Source organism: Lygodium microphyllum, chromosome 3 (genome assembly GCF_053477565.2).
Source record: "Lygodium microphyllum isolate KBCC chromosome 3, Lygodium_microphyllum_v1.1.10, whole genome shotgun sequence".
Lineage (NCBI taxonomy): Eukaryota > Viridiplantae > Streptophyta > Polypodiopsida > Schizaeales > Lygodiaceae > Lygodium > Lygodium microphyllum.
Window position 1 is genome coordinate 79,277,304 of NC_141137.1, and position 7,152 is coordinate 79,284,455.

Genomic DNA, 7,152 nt, shown 5'->3' on the forward strand with positions numbered 1-7,152 from the left:
TGGAATAAAGTTTTCAGAAAAATAATCAGCATTGCACTTAGGATATAGCTAAATAAAAATTAATCATTCTAGATAACGTTGAAAGTTTGGCAAATGGTAGAATAAAATAAAAATTATTTTCTTACTAAAAACACACGGAATGTTAATATTAATTATTATATTAGTGAGAGTATTAATATCATGAGTTGACCCATGTATGAATCAACAAGAAAACCTAACCTAAAATATTGAGAATATTGAAGTGAAAACAATTATTAAACACTCCACAACCCTAAAACTACTATCAAGAAATTAAATAAATATCAGACGTCTATAGGACTTGTTGAACATTGATAATAATTTATAGATACAAATTCTAAAGTCTAAACAGACTTGGAAAAGCATTTGAAATCCTACTAAGCACGGGTTAGGGTAGGGCAGCGCATGAATTGCTTGCCATAGGTATAAATGCCCATATTATCTTTTAGGACCAAAATACCAAATTTTTCATAAGAATAAAATAGACTTCAGGTTCCGGAAATAACTTGCAGATCCCGAAAAAAAGAGTTGCAAGTAGGAAGTGAAACCCTAAGAATAAGGTGGAATCTTAAAAGAGAAACCCTAGATTTGGGTGGAGCTGCTTCCTATGCTAAATACATTTGCTAATGTTTTTTTAAATTTGTGCATGCATTGATGGTTGCACAAGAAAGATTGATTGTGCTGAGAGTAGTTAGATCTGATTGTAAATATATAATCAGGATAATAAGAGGAAAGATCACACTATGCCTCCCCCATGGCTAGATGCAGAACCCTGCTCCAAGGGGGATTGTTTTGTATCGCCGCGACGAGCTTTGGACTGGCGGACCCGAGATGGTGAGAGGTCACTGGGTGTGAGGAATCTATTAGTTCGGAGAAGGCAAGAGTGTCAGGGGGGACTTTGGCCATAAATCTCTCGATCACTCCTAGGAACTGCTTGACCCTCATACAAATCACTAGTGAAGAAATGGAAATCTTGGAGGGTTTCTTTTCTTCTACGCAAACAGAAGGGATTTTTCGGTGAATGGAGGTTTATCTTCTGCATAGGAAAAAGGAAAAAATCATTATAAATATCTTTATGAAATGATAAATAAATAAAATTTACCAAAAGACTGTTTTCTATGCCTTCACGCTGTGCCGTAAAATTATGCGAAAGGACATGTGATAACGGGTTAATTAATGAAGCTGCTTTTATATACTGTAACTTAATGTGATATGTAATTAAAAAACTAAAGAAAAACATTTGTGGGAAGCGGATGGGCAAGATCCATGATGGATTCGTCCTATGGATGGATGGTCTCGGTAAGTTGGGAGCTTCTCTCAAGACATTGAACGAAACATTCATTAGGAAAAAATTAGGTAGTAGATCCGAGCATTGACTTACCTAGGGTCAGGTCTTCAAACCTTGATCATTGTGAATATCTTTGTGAAATAATAAATAAATAAATTTTTCCAAAAGACCACTTTCTATGTCTTTATGTTGTACCGTAAAATTATGCGAAAGAACCTGTGATAACGTGTTAATTAATGAAGCTACTTTTATATACCATAACTTAATGTAATAGGTAATTAAAAAACTAAAGAAAACCATTTGTGGAAAGCGGGTGGGCGAGATCCTTGACGGATTCGTCCTATGGATGGGTAGTCCCGGTAAGCTTGGAGCTTTTCTCAAGACATTGAATGAAACATTAATTAGGAAGAAATTAGGTAGAGTTGAGCATTGAGTTACCTAGGGTCAGGTCTTAAAACCTTGATCAAAATTTATGTAGGGGAAAGCTGCAGAAGCTGTGCCAAAACTCTGTTAAGGTTCCCTGAATCCTAGCCAATTACTGGAAAAAAGTAGTGCACCGATGACCAAGGGTAAGTACGATCTCTCCAGTCAGACAAGAAGCCCTTGTGGGACACCTCTAATGGAGCTAGCTGATGTATCGATACCTTAGTTGTCAAATTAGGGCCGCGATCTTGCATGTTGATTCTCATGGAGACGATCGATACCTTCCATTTTATGGGGTGGGCTTTGGGAAACCTAGATGATAGACCTTGTGCATTCTCATGAGTGTCTGGCGAAGCCATCTAGAATAGTTCCCCGATGGACCACTAAAATGTGCTACTAGGGAATTGTTAGGTAGACATGTGACACGTGGTATTAGAGCATAATTGATATTAAAACTAACAGTTCTAAGTAATAATCAGCCTATGGTTTTTAAGACCAACTGTTCTAAGTAATAATCAGCCTACTAATTGTTAAGGGATAAAATTTGGCAGAATAATGAAGCTTGGAACTAGTTCCTTGTTTTTCGAGCAATGTAAACCATAGTTAGTACAAACAAGCTTGATTAAATATGCATGGTTTCTCCAAGATTATCACAATCCATCATTGTTGAGATATCAAGCTCTACATTAGCTAGTATCATCCCCTATGCACCTTAGTGATGTGGCAAGATATTATTCACTAGCATGTTAGGTCAATGACATGAAGATATGCTAGTGGTTCTATAGCTAGACTACACCCATGTAGTTTATCCTTGGTAATGGCATATTTATTGTGCCACCACTTCTTTTCTTAGCAAGTTTATACCTAGTGACCACACGTACATATGTTGTGGTACTTTTATATTAGTCTTTTATCATATTGTGGACATATATTCTTTTGTGTGGAAGAAGAATGAAGAAGAAGAAGAAGATTTTAGCCCTATCTCTTTGTGTTCTATAGTCTCCATTGTTTTTGTATGCATGCTCTTGGGTGTCTCTCTCCCTTCTTATGTATATTCATGGTATCGGAGCTCTCCTGGGACTAGGAAAAGCTTGATTGAAGGTTGAGGCAAAGGTGTTAGAGCACGAAAGAGTAAGCAAGCAATGGGTGAAAAGCTCTTCCACCTTACTTGATTTACCTTGGGTTATAGTTGTAGAAGGCTCCTGAGCATGGCAGGGCTGTAGTCTCCAATTATAGTGAAACTTGGTGAGCAAGAAGAATAGTGTATATATTGAAAATAAGCCCTTTGAGACTTAACTACTATAGATTTTGGTATCTAAGGTCATTGCAATCTCTGTTCTTGGACCTACAACAAGTGGTCTCGGCAAAAGTTTTTGGGCATTCTACAATTTCAGATGTGACAGTCATTTATAGGTGTACAGGTTATAGATTTTAAATTTATAAGATTTTAGGTATTTACTTGGTTGCAGATACAAAGGGTATGTACATACAAATTGCAGATGCAGTTATTATTGTGCAATCAATGAAAAAGGTCATACGTTTAGTTACAGTGTACTTAGTATCAACTTGCTTGTAGATTGTAGTTTTTTGCAAGGTTATCTATTTTTTCAAAATGTCTAACAACTTCAATCAAATTTTCAATGAGAACCTTGATAATAATAATTATATTGCATGGAAGTTTAGGATGAAAATTTTGTTGAAGGAAAAAGGTGTTTGGAGTTACATTGAAGGAGACATGGTAGTAGCACCCAAATTTCCTACACGAAATGCTATTTCAGAATTGATAAAGGCTAGGAGGAAAGACTGGGAGTAGAGATAGAGTAAAGTCGTGTATTAGTTGTCTCTCAACATCATAGATAGCATGATGTACTATTTGCAGAAATTTGATACCCCCACTATTGCATGGAAGAATCTGGCAAGGCTGTTCAAAGTAGATACAAAGGGAAAAAAGCTACAACTCAAAAACCAAGTGAAAAGAGGGAACATATGTATTAATGATTATGCCTTCACGATTAAGGGTATTGTGGAAGCTCTTGGATCTATCAAAGTGGTAGTCGATGATATGTTGTTGAGCATACATGCTTAGATGGACTTAGAAATGAATACAATAGCTTCAAGTCATCTATGAATATGAGGGATGATATCCCTGATTTTTCAAGCTTGATTTCTATATTCATACTTAGGAAGAAGAACCTTGGCTTGGATTCCTCTTCTTCTCAAAGCAAAAACAATTCTGAATAGGTGTTTTATGCTACTTGTAGAGGTAGAGGTCATGGGGAGAGGCCAAGGTAGTGATCGTGGTCAAAGTTATGATGCACAACAAAATAGAGGAGAATAATCCTATGGAAGGGGGAGTCAAAGAGGCCAAGTTACATATTTTAATAGGCAACAAGGTTTTGATGATAGCAAAGAGTGTTGGTGCTGTGGTTAGAAAGGCCATATTTCTAAAAACTTATTCAAAAAGAAAACTGAAATTAGAAATGGAAAAAAGCAACAAGGCATTATGCATCTAGTATAGTAGAAAGAATGATGATAAAACTAAACAATTATTTGTTATGTAACATTTTATGAATACTATGACTACTAATGGTTCATCAAAGAATGATGTATGATATATAAACTCACGTGCATGTAACCACGTGACTTCTCATGAAGAGTGGTTAAGGGTCAAGAGTCTTTGAGCTTGTGGAGACAAGGGATCTTACAACTCACCCCATTACTCATGTTGAAAATGTTCCTTTGAGTATGTAGAATGGTAAAACTAACTACTTGGTTGATGTGCTACATATACCAAAAAGTCTAAAAATTTTGATTTCTATTGGTCAAATGGTAGAACAGGTTTGCAAGTTTCATTCACATCTTATGGTTGTTATGTAGAAGATCCTAAAAATTATTACAGGTTGATTACAAAAGGAAAATGTGCTAGTAGATTTTTTACTCTTGATTTAAGTCTACTTGAAATGAATGTTGCCATGTTCACACAAGATTCAGATATTGTGGATGATATTAAAATTTGGCATAAGAGAATTAATCATGTGAATGTGCAATAGTTGAAAGACATGCAATCAAAGCAAATTGTAGATGATTTGTGCAAGCTTAGAGTTAACGAGATGTATAAAGTATGTAAATCATGCCAATTTGGAAAGTAAGCAAGGCATGCATTTCCACATGAAAATCATGTATACAAGAAGCCACTTGAATTGATACATTCTGATGTGTGGGGTCTTATAGGGGCTTTAACTTTGAATGGTTACAAATATTATGTTTCCTTCATTGATAATCATACTCACACAATATGGATTTACTTTACACATTGAAAAAAATGAGGTGTTCACTCACTTTAAAAGCTTTAAGTCTTTGAGAAGGAGACAATCTTGCATATTAAATGCCTAAGGTCAAATGGAGGGAGAGAATATCTCTCCAATGAGTTTTCTAACTTTTTGCAAAAAATTTGTATTCAAAGGCAACATATATGTGAATATACTTTGTAGAAAAATGGAGTTACTAAGTGGAAAAATAGATATATTACAATGGTGACTTATGCATTGATGTTAGAAAGAAACTTGTCTCATTATTATTGGGTTGAGCAGTTGCTATTGTTGTATACATTATGAATGGAATACCCATTGTTGATGTACATGGTATGATACCCAAAGAGAAATTTACAAGTAGAAATACAAATCTATCCTATCTAATTGTAATCGGATGTATTGATTATGTGCATATATCCTAATGACTTGCACAATAATTTGGATCCCAAAACAAAAAAATGTGTATTTGTTGGATATTCTCTTGAGTAGAAGGAATATAGATATTATAACTTAGTTACACATGATTTGAGAGTTAGTAGGGATGTTGTTCTTGATGAAGTGAGTATTTGGTATAGTAATGTGCAAAATGTAGTTGGGGTTGATGAGCACATAGAGTATGGATGAGCATATAGAGTGTGGTTGTGTAGAAAATAAGTCTGTAGTCACAGACATGAGTGGACCACAAGAGTCTCCTAGTCAATATCTTATTGATATATCTTGGAGTGGTAGATTGAGATCACGGGTTACTCCACCAAATACATCAAAGTTATCACAAAAAAGTAAAGAGAAAGTTGGAAACTTACCTATTATGATATATGTACTGTCAAATTTTCTCTCATGTTGATGTTGATTCATATGGCTTTGAGTAGAGCTTGGATAAGGAGTTTGAAATTCCATCTATTAAAATACCTAGTGTGTAGAAGACACAAGAGGATATTAAAGCACCTAGTAGTGATCTTGGTCCATGCAAGTCAAGTAGAGTAAGAAAGCCAATGCAATGATTGACATATGATAGCTATGTAGCTCATTACTATGTAGACATGGCTAGGGTTGTATAGGATATGAAACCTACTTGTTTTGAGGATGTAGTGGATAATGAGTATTGGGATCTTGCTATGGATGAAGAAATGGCTGTAGTTAAGGATAATGACACATGGGAGTTGGTGCCTTTACCTAAAGGTAAGAAAGCAATTGGGTGCAAATGGGTTTACAAGGTGAACATAAGTCAGATGGATCTATTGAGCATTATAAGGCATGACAAGTTGCCAAAGGATATGTGTAGACTCATGGTATTGATTATGAGGAGACATTTGCTCTAATAGCTAAAATGGCCACTATAAGGGCTAGCACGCTACCATAGTAGTGACTACATCATCAAAGGGTTGGATCATGTATCAAATGGATGTAAAGAATATCTTCTTGTAGGGGGAGTTATAAGAGGAATTTTATGTGGAGCAACCATTTATGTAGATGAGAGTCATCTAGATTATGTATGTATGCTCTAAAAGGCCCTATATGGGCTGAAGCAAGCACCTAGGGCATGGCATGCACTTGGTTGAGTTTTCCTACAATAACTCCAGTCATGCTAGTATTGGAGTTTCATCCTTTGAGGCTATGCATGATTATAAGGTGCCCTTACCCACGGTCATTTTTAATGAGAAAATCAATCCTCATGGGAAAGAAGAATTAAAAAGAATGTAAACCCTTCTTCAGTAGTGTAAGATGAATCTTAAGAAAGCCCAAGATCAAATGAAGATATATGCATATGAGAAGAGATAATCCTTAGGGTTCCAAGAAGGAGAATTAGGTTTGCTAAAAGTACCCAAGTCTTATTATTCTGTCTTAAAGAATGGATCGAGTAATAAGCTTGCTTATAGGTTTTATGGACCCTACAGGATCCTGAAGTACATTGGAGACTTGGCATATAGATTGGAACTATTCTTTTCTACTAAGATTCATAATGTATTTCATGTTAGTTAGCTCAAGCCTTTTTATGGTGCTCCTATTGATACAATTGATAAGTTTCCACCTATTGATGAAGAAGGTAGTATTGGACTTTATAGAGAACAAATTTATCACTCACTCTATGTATATGAGAATGATGTAGGTATC